At 43.4% G+C, this 13,887-nt stretch overlaps 1 long non-coding RNA gene across 1 annotated transcript in view; it reads left to right on the top strand.

Moving 5' to 3' along the window:
* Positions 1-872: 872 nt before the first annotated feature.
* The window catches only part of LOC114114534 (uncharacterized), a 76,352-nt gene continuing 63,337 nt past the window's right edge, over positions 873-13,887 (top strand). The window contains exon 1 of the long non-coding RNA XR_003589189.3: positions 873-5,940. This is a non-coding gene — a long non-coding RNA (uncharacterized LOC114114534). The remainder of the gene's footprint in view (positions 5,941-13,887) is intronic.

The following is a 13,887-nucleotide window of genomic DNA, read 5'->3' as shown; positions in this document are numbered from 1 at the left end:
TGCCAGTAACAGAGCCTCGTGGGCGAGGATGTGGGCCCTGCCTGACCTATAGGTGGGTTGACTGCCAGCCATGTCTGCCAGGGGGACTTCTGGAAAGCAGGGGACAGCGACCTGTGGCTTCTGGCTGGGCTTGGTGGTCTGGAAGCACATGGTCTACAGGGCTCCCTGGGAGGACGGCTAGTTTCAGACTTGAAGTCTGTGTCTTCTGTGGGGCCACTGAGGGGAGTGGGTTGGGAAACGGGCCGTGGAGTGTTCATGCCTCATGTCTCATCTCTAAACACCCTCATCCCAACAAAGGGGTCCCCCAGGGGTCCTCACACTGTCTGACTATGAGCCTTCACTGTCCGCAGAAGCAGAAACAGAGTGATGGCCAGGCCTCACGTCCCCCTCCTCACACTCCCTGGGGGTGGGGAGTGAACTCTGTGCTCATAGATTCAGACCCTTCGCTGTGGAAGCCCACATGTCACATGGTAAATCCCACCATCACCAACATCTCCTGCAACCATGAAATAAGTGAATGGACCTCCTTTGACTCTGTGTTTGCCTGCTGGCCATCATCTTAGTTCACTGGGCCTTTTCTCAGCAAAACTTCAGAGAAGGTCTGTCTTCTCATTCTTAGTTCCCATTCATTTCTGAGCCCAACCTCCTCTCATCCGAAATCACCAGTGGGCAGAGGTAGGAAGAAAGGTGGGCTCTGCAGGACCTTCCCATGTCACCTCCTGGGAGATGGCAGGTCCTTCCCCTGGGCACACAGACCTGGAACTGGGACTAGAAAGCCCCTCCCCCATCCTCCTCCATCACCGCAATCCACACTGCATCTTGGTGCGGGGAGGAAGGTATCTCTAAAAAATGACAATTAGGTCATACTCTCCACTTGTTTCCAAACCTCTCATCATTGTTCAGTCACTAAGTTGTGTCTAACTTTTTGCCACCCCATGGCCTGTGGCATGCCAGGCTTCCCTGTCCTTCACTATCTCCCAGTTTGCTCAAATTAATGTTCATTAAGTCGATGATGCCATCCAACCATCTCATCCTCTGCTGCCCCCTTCTCCTCTTGCCCTTACTCTTGCCCAGCATCAGGGTCTTTTCCAATGAGTCAGCTCTCTGCATCAGATGGCCAAAGTATTGGAGCTCCAGCTTCAGCATCAGTCCTTCCAATGAATATTCAGGGTTGATTTCCTTTAGGATTGACTGGGTTGATCTCCTTGCTGTCCAAGGGATTCTCAAGCATCTTCTCCAGCACCACAGTTCGAACGTAAAATCTCCCATAGTTTCCTTTTACAGTCAGACAAAATCCTAACTGTCATCCTGGCTCTGACCCTGCCTACCTCTCTGGCTTCATCTCTTGCTTCTGGGCCCCCAGAACACCACCTCCTCAGACCCTGTCCTAGCTGCTCACCTGTCAGGTCTCTGCTCCCAGGTTACCTGCCCAGAGTCCTATTCTCACAGCCTGTGCAAAGTGGCCCCACTTTTCTCCCTGAGCTTGCCTTCTGTGAAATACCTGCCAACCATATAATTTGTGTGGTTGCATTTCTACCCTTTCTGTCCTGTGGAAGCCCAGTTCCATGAGGGCAGGCATTTTTGCATTTCTCATTAAGCATAGACGGTATGCTTGGCATGTCAGGAGAATTGCTCAGTACATACTTATCAATCACTGAGTCAATAAAGGTTGCCATATGAGGGGTGATGGGGAGGCAGGAGAGTTACCGGAGAGGTGAGCAACTCAGAGAGTGCAGGCCCTTGGGTCTGTGTTGAATCTGATTGGTCTTGACCTTCTAGGAAGTGAGTGAGCCACAGAAATGCTTTACCCAGTTTAGATCAAAGTTAGGTTGTCCAATGATCACTCCAGTCACTGGTGAGAGTGCCTTGTGTGTCCTAGAAACAGAAATCCCATGTGCAACATTGCAGTGGGTCACCAAGAGCCTTCAGTAAGGGACAAAGCCTGGAGGAGTTCAAGTATGGGAAGGGCCAGAGAGCAAACTTGGCCCTAAGAGACCCCAAGATGGTTCATGTGTTATGAGAGGAGAGTTCCCATAGATTAGGGACAAACTTTTTAGGTAAATGAAGAAGACACATGTGTACTGCCATGCTGCCATGTGTAAAATAGATAGCTAACAGGAAGCTGCTATATAGCGCAAGGAGCTCAGCTTGGTGCTCTGTGATGACTAAGATGGGTGGGATGGGAGGGAGAAACAAGAGGGAGGAGACATATGTATACATATGGCTGATCCACATTGTTGCACAGCAGAAGCTAAAACAACATTGTAAAGCTACTATACCCCAATTTAAAAGAAAAAAAAGAGCGTTCTTCAAACTCATATTCAGAACTCCCACAAAGAATCAGTAAAAGTGGAGTGGCTTTGCTGGGCCCTGCCCCTCCACTTGGTTTCCCTCTGCTCTTCCCCAGCAGCGACGTCCCAGTTACTCTGACACCACCCCAGGCCCCAAGGGGCTGGGCAGGAGAACCGGATGTTGTACCCCATTGTCCTCCCCTCTGCAGACAGACTGGTACCCTCCCAGCCTGATGGACAGGATAGGGGTTCTGTGTGGGGCCCCTCCCTACCAGTCCTGGAGGCAGGCCCTCCAGCCCCTCCACCCCTGTTTTGGCACCTTGGCTGCTATAAATACACCGTGTGAAGGTAATGACGTGATGGAACAGAAGTGGCTCCAAAGCCTGCTGGCTCGGGGCTATTGTGTCACAGCACACCTCGGAGAAGCACATAAAAAGACAAGCGACTCGGGAGGTAACTCACGCACAGACCGAAAAGGAGAGAAATAAATGAAGGCAAAAAATGCAACAACAAACAAAACTCTTTAAGACTCCATTCTGAGTGTTCCCGAGAGAATGAGCAGGCTCCAAAGAGGTAACCTCAGTCCCTGGAGCACAGAACATAGTTTTTATAAACTTCCACAATTCCCTGCTCCTTTTTTTTTTTAACATTTCACCCCCACAATACACTTTTTTCTTAAGGAAATTAAACACAAAACACCTACTGTACATTTAATTTAAAGAGGGAGGGGGGAAAAAAACCCAAAACAGAAACCCTCTCAATGTTGAAATGTCATTAAACAGGGTGACGCAAAGTGGAGAAGCCAGGAAATTGAGTCTTTAACCTGCCACCCCGTCCCTGAGCCTGGCTGTGTGCACCTTCATTAAACATTGCTCTGCCCCAAAGCAGAAATGAAGCTTGATTCTGAAGACAAAGAGCAGAGAGTCAAGGAGGAACTTCCATCACAGCAGGGCAGGGCCTGAAGCTGCCCTCCAGGGCTGGGGATACAGGTAGCCTGAGGACCACAGCCTCTGTCACGTGGGAGCCACTGCTCGGCTTCCACGAGGAGGAAAGAGCCCACACAGGACAGTCTGTGCTTTCTAGGTCTGCGAACTTGGCTTGTGCATCTCCTTAAATCTCTTGCACTTTTTCTGCCCATCTCAAATCTTTCTGTTCTACAAGGCCCGGGGCATGCACCATGGTCTCTGTGAAGCCATCTCCAAGATCCCAGCCTTTTTCTTTTTTTCAGGCCCCTCTCTGCCCATGTGCAAACCAGTAGTTTACACCTTGAATTCTGAGTTCACGGCCACGATCCACCAGGTTGGACAAATCACTAGGCTTCTTTATGTGTCCTTGTCTATGTAGACTTAAAAAATATTCACAATGAAAAAGTTGAGAGTTATGTAATTTTTAGGACTTTGAGCCCAGGGGGCAATATCTCAAGTAACACTGAGAGAACTGCTCTAAGGAGACGAGGGGAGTAGGAGGTTATTTAGAAATTTAGTAGGGGATGTAGTCTGAACTTCGAAAGATTATTGTTAATTAAAGAAAAGTATCCCAAGTAAAGTATCCCAAGTAAAAGAATTTAGCACTTTTCTGTGTATGGGAAGATAACAAGAGTCTGGGCTCACTGAAATCTTCCTTTGATATGTATTTTGGTTAGCTGCGGCTAGCATCCTGTGTTCTCACATCCTGAGTTTCCTCAGGGCTCACCATGGGGAGTGGCTGCAGTCTGATGGCTGCTAGACAGCAGGTATTTTTTCCCTCCTGAGTGCCCTCAGGGCTCACCAGCTCAGTGGCTACAATTGCTGATGATTGTGATAGCCTTGTTTACTGATATGGCAGGACATACTTCACTTCTCATCTGTTGAGGTGAGCTAGTTGTGTGATGAGTGAGATTGTACCCATGAAACACTGAGCCTGGGGTGTGGCCCATGAGAGGCTCTAAGCCAGTGTCATCTGCCTGAGTGCCCTCCTTGCCAGGCATCCGTTCAAGCACCTGAGGACAGAAACACACACAATAGTCAGGGGCCCGGATTTCACAGGCCCCCAGCCTATGGGAAAGCTCATCACATATTTGCATTTCTTTCCTGGTACCCATCACCTCTCTTTCTTATACTGGGATTGTATCTCCTGTCTCCTGCCAAGAGAATTCCCTTTATTTTTCCCACTTGGCAGGTGAGAAAATCAAGGCTCCTGAGAGGTGGACTTGTCAAGATTCCTGCAGTAAGGACAAGGGTAGTCTCTGTTCACCCCATATCCATCAGTTGCCAAAGCTTAGCCTCTGCTACCCACTCTTAGTGATTTGCAGACGGAATTTGGATCCTGCAAACATCAGGTGTACAGGGCTATTGAGCGTGCATTTGGTTAGCATCTTATCTGAAATTAGAGCAAGTAATGCTAGTTTGTATTTTCATCTTTCCCAGGTGTCAGTATGTGTTTTCACAGTAAAGGAGAGATTGGGGGTTTTATGAAGAAATCATTTAGTAAGTTGTTCTCCATGTCTGGTTATATGTGTGCCCTGCTGGGGATGAGTGTAGACAGCTGTTTTGTTCATCTAAAAACTGTGAAGAGGAAGTGAGGCACCCAAGCTCATCTGGGCATTGGTCATGGAGTTGGTTAGAGCGCCTGCCTCCTACTCAGCTCTGAGGGCATCGGGCATGGGGTGGAGATGTCATCTTCCTGGGAGGGTAGGATGGTCCAGGCTTCTCTTTATCCTTCACCAGTGTTGCTGGGAAAACCTGGCTTAGAATAAGGCAGGTGGCTTGCAAACCCTGCAGACTGCTGAACCCAGCAAGGGCCTTCTGCATCAGGCCCTGAGAGAAGCTGGGAATTCCCATACTTAATGAGTCCCTTGGTGGCCAAGGACCTTGCAAAGAACACTGTTTTCTCTGGGGGGAAGGTGGCCTTTGTGAAGCAGGCTGCCTAAACTGGTGCAGTGTCTGTCACTCATCACCACCTTCTTCAAAGATACTCACTTAGTCTCTCAATGACTATTACTTCCACCATGACCATGAGCCTAGTAGATGTGAGAAAAATCTAATCTTTGCTGCTATTGATCTCCAGAGGTCAGTCTACAAAGCTAGGTGGCTAAAACAACAGCCCTTGTTTGGTATGAAAGAAATATTCCTGGCCCAGGCTTGGGCTGGATGTGTGCCAATGGACACTGAGCAAAACGGAATAAAAACATACAAAGAGTTTCACCCAGGATAAGCAGAAGTCCTCTCAGGAAACTACCTGTGTGCTTGAAACAACGGGCAACAGAGAAGCTGTGCTTCTAGAGGGAGCTGAAAGAACTCAGAACAAGGTGAGAAACACTGAGAGGGGTGAGGGTGGGCTTCATAAAAATGGCACCTCATTGACATTCATTTCTGAAGTGATTGATCTGTGCATGATTTTTTCTCAAAGAATTTTAGGCGGTTTACAAAAACACATGCAATTCAACATATAAGGTAAATGAGAGCAAATATACATATAGTAATAAGTCCAGAGATTATATTTGGCCCATTGGGCATAAAGAAATAAATGCATTTGGCAGGGTGTGTGTATGTGTTTGTGCATGTGTGTGTTGGATTGAAGAGGGTGTCTAACTCTGACCTTCCTGTTTTAGGTGTTTCATCTTGTGATTCATACTCTGTTTGGCCTTGGGAAGATTGAAGTACATTATAGAGTAGGTATTCCAAATGACTTCCAGCTCTGACATAAATTTAAGCAAAACTAGGTTACAAAGAATTGGGAAAGTCACTGAGAGACCTTAGTGACCAATGACTGGGAAGGTCACAAGTGAGAAATGGCTAGTGAGGGAGAAGGTGATGTCTTGGCTCATTCTGAGTCTCCTGCTTCCTCGCCAAGATCCTCTGGTCCCCTCTGGCCAGCAAAGCTCCCCTTCCTGTTTGTTTCTTCTTATTGGTGGTTCTCCATAAGCCTAGCCCCTGAATCACTGTCTCAAGTTAGTGTAACCCTTTAATTCCATGAATCTCCACAATCCACACTGTTTAGAATTAAAATTGCTTTAGAATCCTAGACAGAACAGTTGGTGTGCGTCCGTTTAGAAGTCATCCCTGACGTGTCCTGGAAGTTTAGGACTTGCTGAATGGGGCTTCCAATTCCTGTGTCCTATTCTTCTCTGGCCTCATCTTCCTGAAATGGTAGCAAAACAGTGGCTCCAAGAGATCTTCTCTGGCTCAAAAATAAACTATAAGACCTAGAAAAGACCTCAGAAAAATGCATGTAATCCGCTCGTATTACCAAGGCAGAGCCAAGCCTAGATAGGTAAAATTATTTTCCAAAGTTCAGAGCTCCTGACTCTAAATCAAGGCCGTTTCTCTCATCCTGGGGCCTGGACCACTCGCTGGCAAAGCCAAGGTGAGGCAGCTTCTTTCTCTGGTCAAATCTCCTCCTTTGAAGTGCTGTGCAGCTGTATCTGGAGTGAGAAGTAAGTCTATCTAGGCCTCAGTCAGAACGAGGTCACCTGAAGAACAGCTCCCCATGCAGGGGACCTCAAGTCCACACTGTCCCCTGGATAAAGACGCACAGAAAGTGAGAGAGAGAGAGTTCTCAGGGAAGGAAGAGAGGTGGGTGGTCTTGGTGAGACTGTAGCTCTGATCAGACTTTGGTCTGTTGGGCCAGATGTTCCATATGAGAACTTTCTTGGACATCAGTTCCCCATGGCAGATACAGGCCCACTGTGACCAGGTCACTCTGGTCCTCAAGTCTCTTCCGACACAACCCATACCTAACCCCCCACCTCAGAGTGAATATAAATAACCTCCTTTCTTGGCTAAACCTTCCTCTATCAGTCCCCAGAGAAGGGAAAAGTGCTCTTTCATCAGACACAAAGTGAAGGATGATATCTAGACTTCCAACCAGAGCTGTTTTGGGGCATGAAAAGGCCTCCATCTCTTCATTTCCAGATGTTGCTCCTCTTCCTTTTGTCAAAAAGAGAAAGATCAGCATTGTTCAAAGGACCTGAGGGTCTTGAAGGGAGCCTCTGCCCATCCAACAGGGCTGGTGATGTTGACCCATCTGGCCAATGACCATCAACTCTTCATCACTTGATGTGTTTGGACATTGAAGATCACGGGAAAGGTGAACCTCTCTAAGGGCAATACTGGGTGTCTGTCACCCACAATTCACCCAGCTTCCAGCAGGCATATCTTGCTTCTTGGCCAGCCAACCATCCAGGGCCTCTCTGAGGGTGCTTGCACCAGCAATCATTATGACTTTATTATAGCTCCTTTCAGCAAGTCGTGAATTTTTACAGCCAAATTACAAGTCTGTTTACAGTTAAGTGGCAGCAAGTACTTTTAAAGCAAGTACTGTAGATATTTTTTACGACTGAGTTTGCACATCAGAAACACAAAGTATATAGGCAGAACCCAGAACGCCAGTCAGACTGCTTAGGGTTCAACTAAATAGGGTAAATAAAGGGGCTTTGTGTTTGCCTGATGAAGGCAGGTCCCCATCAGAGCAAGGCTTAGACTCCATTGCCAAACCGTGAGGTCTTTGTATATATACCAAAGATGGGTTGATCCTATAGTTTAAAGCAAAGAATTTGCTTGATTAACTGCACCTTAAAACATCGTTTGCTATTGTATGATTCCACTTGAACAAGGTACATACAATAGTCAAATTCATAGAAACAGGAAGTAGATGGTGTTTGCCAGGATAAAGGGGAAGGATGAATGGGGAGTTACTGTTTAAAGGGTACAGTGTTTCAGTTTGAAAAGATAAAAAAAGTTTGATATGGTGGTGATGGTTGCATGACACTGTGAATACTGCTAAACTTAAAAATGGTTTAAATGATGGGATTTCCCTCATAGTTCAGTAGTTAAGACTGTGCTTCCAACACAAGGGGCATGTGTTTAATTCCTGATTCAGTTCAGTTCAGTAACTCAATCGTGTCCAACTCTTTGTGACCCCATGGACTGCACATGCCAGGCTTCTCTGTCTATCACCAACTCCCAGAGCTTACTCAAACTCATGCCCTTTAGGTCGGTGATGCCATCCAACCATCTCATCCTCTGTTATCCCCTTCTCCTGCTTTCAATCTTTCCCAGCATCAGGGTCTTTTCCAATGAGTCAGTTCTTCGCATGAGGTGGCCATAGTATTGGAGTTTCAGCTTCAGCATCGGTCCTTCCAATAAATATTCAGGATTGATTTCCTTTTTTAAAATTGTAATCCACAAGTCAAAGGCTTTGGCATAGTCAATAAAGCAGAAATAGATGTTTTTTTGGAACTCTCTTGCTTTTTCGATGATCCAGTGAATGCTGGCAATTGATCTCTGATTCCTCTGCCTTTTCTAAAACCAGCTTAAACATCTGGAAGTTCACAGTTCATGTATCGCTGAAGCCTGGCTTGGAGAATTTTGACCATTACTTTACTAGCATGTGAGGTGAGTGCAATTGTGTGGTAGTTTGAGCATTCTTTGGCATTGCCTTTCTTTGGGATTGGAATGAAAACTGACTTTTTCCAGTCCTGTGGCCACTGTTGAGTTTTCCACATTTGCTGGCATATTGAGTGCAGCACTTTCACAGCATCATCTTTCAGGATTTGAAATAGCTCAACTGGAATTCCATCACCTCCGCTAGCTAGCCTTGTTCATAGTGATGCTTCCTAAGGCCCGCTTAAATTCACATACCAGGATGTCTGGCTCTACGTGAGTGATCACACCATCGTGATTATCTGGGTCATGAAGATTTTTTTTTGTACAGTTCCGTGTATTCTTGCCACCTCTTCTTAATATCTTCTGCTTCTGTTAGGTCCATGCCATTTCTGTCCTTTATCAAGCCCATCTTTGCATGAAATGTTCCCTTGGTATCTCTAATTTTCTTGAAGAGATCTCTAGTCTTTTCCTTTCTATTGTTTTCCTCTATTTCTTTGCATTGATCACTGAGGAAGGCTTTCTATTCTTGCTATTCTTTGGAACTCTGCATTGAAATGGGTATATCTTTCCTTTTCTTCTTTGCCTTTCACTTCTCTTCTTTTCTCATCTATTTGTAAGACCTCCTCAGACAATCATTTTGCCCTCTTGCATTTCTTTTTCTTGGGGATGATCTTGATCACTGCCTCCTGTACAATGTCACAAACCTCTGTCCATAGTTCCTCAGGCATTCTGTCTATCAGATCTAATCCCTTGAATCTATGTGTTACTTCTACTGGTTAATCATAAAGGATTTGATTTAGGTCATACCCTAAATGATCTAGTGGTTTTCCTCAGTTTCTCCAATTTAAGTCTGAATTTGGCAATAAGGAGTTCATGATCTGAGCCACAGTCAGCTCCCAGTCTAGTTTTTGCTGACCGTATAGAGCTTCTCCATCTTTGGCTGCAAAAAATATAATCAATTTGATTTCGGTGTTGACCATCTGGTGATGTCCATGTGCGGAGTCTTCTCTTGTGTTGTTAGAAGAGGGTGTTTGCTACGACCAGTGTGTTCCCTTGGCAATACTCTATTAGCCTTTTTCCTGCTTCATTTTATGCCCCACGGCCAAATTTGCGTATTACTCCAGATATCTCTTGACTTCCTACTTTTGCATTCCAGTCCCCTATAATGAAAAAAACATCTTCTTTTGGGTGTTAGTTCTAGAAGGTCTTATAGGTCTTCATAGAACCATTCAATTTCAGTTTCTTCAGCTTTCCTGGTCATGGCAGAGACTTGGATTACTGTGGCATTGAATGATTTGCCTTGGAAACCAACAGAGAACATTCTGTCATTTTTGCAATTGCATCCGAGTACTTCATTGTGGACTTTTGTTGACTATCAGGGATACTCCATTTCTTCTAAGGGATTCTTGCTCACAGTCGTAGATATAATGGTCATCTGAGTTAAATTCACCCATTCTAGTCCATTTTAGTTCACTGATTCCTAAAATGTTGATGTTCACTCTTGCCATCTCCTGTTTGACCACTTTCAATTTGCCTTGATTCATGGACCTAACATTCCAGGTTCCTATGCGACATTGTTCTTTACAGTATTGGACTTTACTTCCATCACCCATCACATCCACAACTGGGTGTTGTTTTTGCTTTGGTTCTGTCTCTTTATTCTTTCTGGAGTTATTGCTCTACTCTTCTCCAGTAGCATATTGGACACCTGCCGACCTGGGGAATTCCCCTTTCAGTATCCTATCTTTTTGCCTTTTATACTGTTCATTGGGTTCTCAAGGCAGGAATACTGAAGTGGTTCGCCATTCCCTTCTCCAGTGGACCATGTTTTGTCAGACCTCTCCATCATGACCTATCCATCTTGGGTGGTACTACATGGCATAGCTCATGGTTTCATGGAGTTAGACAAGGCTGTGGTCCCTGCGATCAGTTTGATTAGTTTTCTGTGATTGTGGTTTTCATTCTGTCTGCCCTCTGATGGATAAGGATAAAAGGCTTATGGAAGATTCCTTATTGGGGAACTGTTAATAAGATTCCACATGCTGCATGGCATGGCCAGGAAAAAAAAAGTGAAAATGATCAGTTTCATGTGTATTCCACCACAATAAAAAATTATTTGGAAGCTAAAGACATATATTATTGTCTTCAGGTACAGGATAGATATTTCGGATTGGAAGAAAAAATATATATATATTGTGATCCCTTTCTTAAAACAAATATTTAGCTTCCTATTCTAGTCTTGGATAACACTGATATCCAGGGTTAGTATTGTTATTCTGTCACTCAGTCATGTCCGACTCTTTGCAAACCCGTGGACTGCAGCATGCCTGTCTTCCCTATCCTTCACCATCTCCCAGAGTTTGCTCACACTCTTGTCCATTGGGTCGGGGATGCCATCCAACCATCTCATCCTCTGTCATCCCCTTTTCCTCCTGCCTTCAATCTTTCCCAGCATCAGGGTCTTTTCTAGTAAGTCTGCTCTTTGTGTCAGGTGGCCAAAGTATTGGAGCTTCAGCTTCAGCATTAGTCTTTCCAATGAATATTCAAGGTTGATTTCAAAAATTTAGTTATGATTATTATTTTTGTTTAGTAATAAGCATTTTTAAATGCTTATTATTTAATATACTAATCTTTTGATTAATATAAGGTATTAAAATATTTTAGGTTTATCATTTCAGCCAGATTTGCCTGAGTAACAATGGAAGATGGTATTTTTATTTTATATTTCAACCTTTAATAATGCTTGAAAGTGAAAGTTGCTCAGTTGTGTCTGACTCTTTGCAACCCCATGGACCATACAGTCCATGGAATTCTCCAGACCATGGTAGCCTTTCCTTTCTCCAGGGGATCTTCCCAAGCCAGGTATCGAACCCAGATCTCCCACATTGCAGGCGGTTTCTCTACCAGCTGAGCCACTGGTATTAACGGAAGCCCATAATAATGGTTCTGGAGAAGGTAATGGCACCCCACTCCAGTAATTCTGCTTGGAAAATCCCATGGACGGAGGAGCCTGGTGGGCTGCCATCTATGGGGTGGCACAGAGTCGGACACGACTGAAGTGACTTAGCAGCAGCAGCATAATAATGGTTATTATTAAACAAAAAAACCCCATAACTAAATTTTAACTTTGTTTTAAAATTTATAATAAAATAAATGTAATTAAGTAGAACTGAGCAATGTTAAATGATATAGGTAGATAGATAACTGTTTAATATAAAATGGAATAAAAGTAGAATCACTAAATTTAAATGTTTTTAAGATTTTTTCCAGTGATCTTATTCAAAAAAGAAAGATGAAAACAAAATTATACATATTTAGAAGTACTAAACATTTTGACTATAAATAAAAACAATTTTACATGCTGTATTCCAAAGCCAGATAAGTGCTCAGATATTTCCTCTTAGGAACTCAGCCAGATATTTAGATGCTATGGTTTGTTGGCATTTTTTTTTTTTTTAAATTTTGGCTTCTAGCAAGAAAGGGGTAAGTTTCAGTCTAAGTTTACTCATTTGAAAGCAAAAATGAGACTTTGCTTTTGCTTTTTTTTTGTTTGTTTTAAGGGAGTCCTTTCTGCCCATGGATTGCTATCTAAGAACAAAAATTTCCAAATAAAATTAATTAAACATAACTTCCTACCATGTGTTAAAAATAAAGCTCAACATAACAGAAAGGAAGAAAAAGGGTAGAAATAAGTTTTAGGTCTGTATGAGTTAGCTTTATTTTGGTGTTTTCCAGCTTTATTAAGATATAATGGACATATAAGTTTAAGGTGTAAACTTGATTTGTTGCACATATAAATTGTGAAATGATTGTCATAGTAAGTTTAGCTAGCACATCCATCAGTTCATGTAATTACAATTTTTTTTTCCTATGGTGAGAACATTTAAGATCTACTCTCTTAGCAACTTCCAAGCATATGATACAAATATTATTAACTGTAGTCACCTTGCTAGATATCAGATCCCCAAATCTTATTTGTCTTATAACTGGAAGTTTTTGTCCTTTTACCAACCTCTCCCCATTCTCCCTATGCCCCAGCCCCTGGCAATCTACTAATTTTCTATGAGATTAAAAAATATATATATTCCACATAGAAATGAGATCATACAGTATTTGTTTTTCTCTGCCTAACTTATTTCACTGAGCATTCTGTGCTTCAAATCATAGATCAGAGTCCTTTTCTGTGTGATAATTTCATCATTTTCAACTTCAGTCCTTTAAAATGGTAAATTCAGAAGTTCAGTTATAAAAGGAACTTCTAACAGGAATACAATTATTAAATATTCTTTTTGTTGGAAGTAAGGATTTATTCATCAGGAGAAATATTTGACCTAAGTGTGGGTGTGCGTGTGTGTGTGTGTGTGTGTGTGTGTGTGTGTGTGAGTGTAGACTTGTGAGAGGGGGACTTGTTTTTCTGATGTGTGACCGTGAATTTTCCTCGCTTCTGTGCTCCTTCCTGAGAACCCTGATGATTAGATTCTTTCTCAGCTCAGAACTGCAATCTCTGCAGTGTGTTCTGTGTTGCAGAAATCAACATCACTGAGGCAAAGTTCTATAGCAGGTAGTGCTTAAAATCTCTCTCTTACCTCCCTGGGCTCAGAATTTCTCATTCTAGTTGTTACAGCCTGTGAAGAACAGGTGTAATAATCCTAATGTAATATAGCCACCACTTATTAAGCTGTCATTCCGTGTCAGGAGTTATGCCTGTAAAACAGTGCCTAAATGAAGCTGTCATGTAGCTTTTATTATTTTTATGTGTGTTGCCTCATCTAATGCTTGCAAAAGACCCTGTGAAGTTGGCGTTATTACTCTTCCCATTTCACAGCTGAAACAACTGAGACTGAGATGAAGCACATTATATCACCAGTGTCACAAATGGTTGCCCAAAGAGCTTGAGTTCAGATTTGTTTAACATCACAGCCCATTCACTTCACCACAGTGTTATTTCTGGATGGGATCTTTGACTCTGAATTATGTAGAGATGAGAGGGTGTGTGGACAATACCTGAGACACTCTGCATTTTATAGCTATAATCTGAGACAAAAGTCTAGCATTATCCTTACCACAAGTGAAAGAGTAAAGCAAGGAAAGTTCGCTAATTGATTTATCTTAGGAGGGAGAGTCAATTCTTACTTTTAATTCCTAACACTAGTAAATAGAAGTCTAGTTTCATTACTTTATATTTTCAAAATGCTCAAAAGTAACTTTTTTTTTTTTGGTAAGGTACATAT

The sequence above is a fragment of the Ovis aries genome, chromosome 4, assembly GCF_016772045.2.
Source record: "Ovis aries strain OAR_USU_Benz2616 breed Rambouillet chromosome 4, ARS-UI_Ramb_v3.0, whole genome shotgun sequence".
In the NCBI taxonomy this organism is placed as follows: Eukaryota; Metazoa; Chordata; class Mammalia; order Artiodactyla; family Bovidae; genus Ovis; species Ovis aries.
Note: the sequence above shows the minus strand (reverse complement) of the source record. Positions and strands in the feature narration are given on the sequence as shown.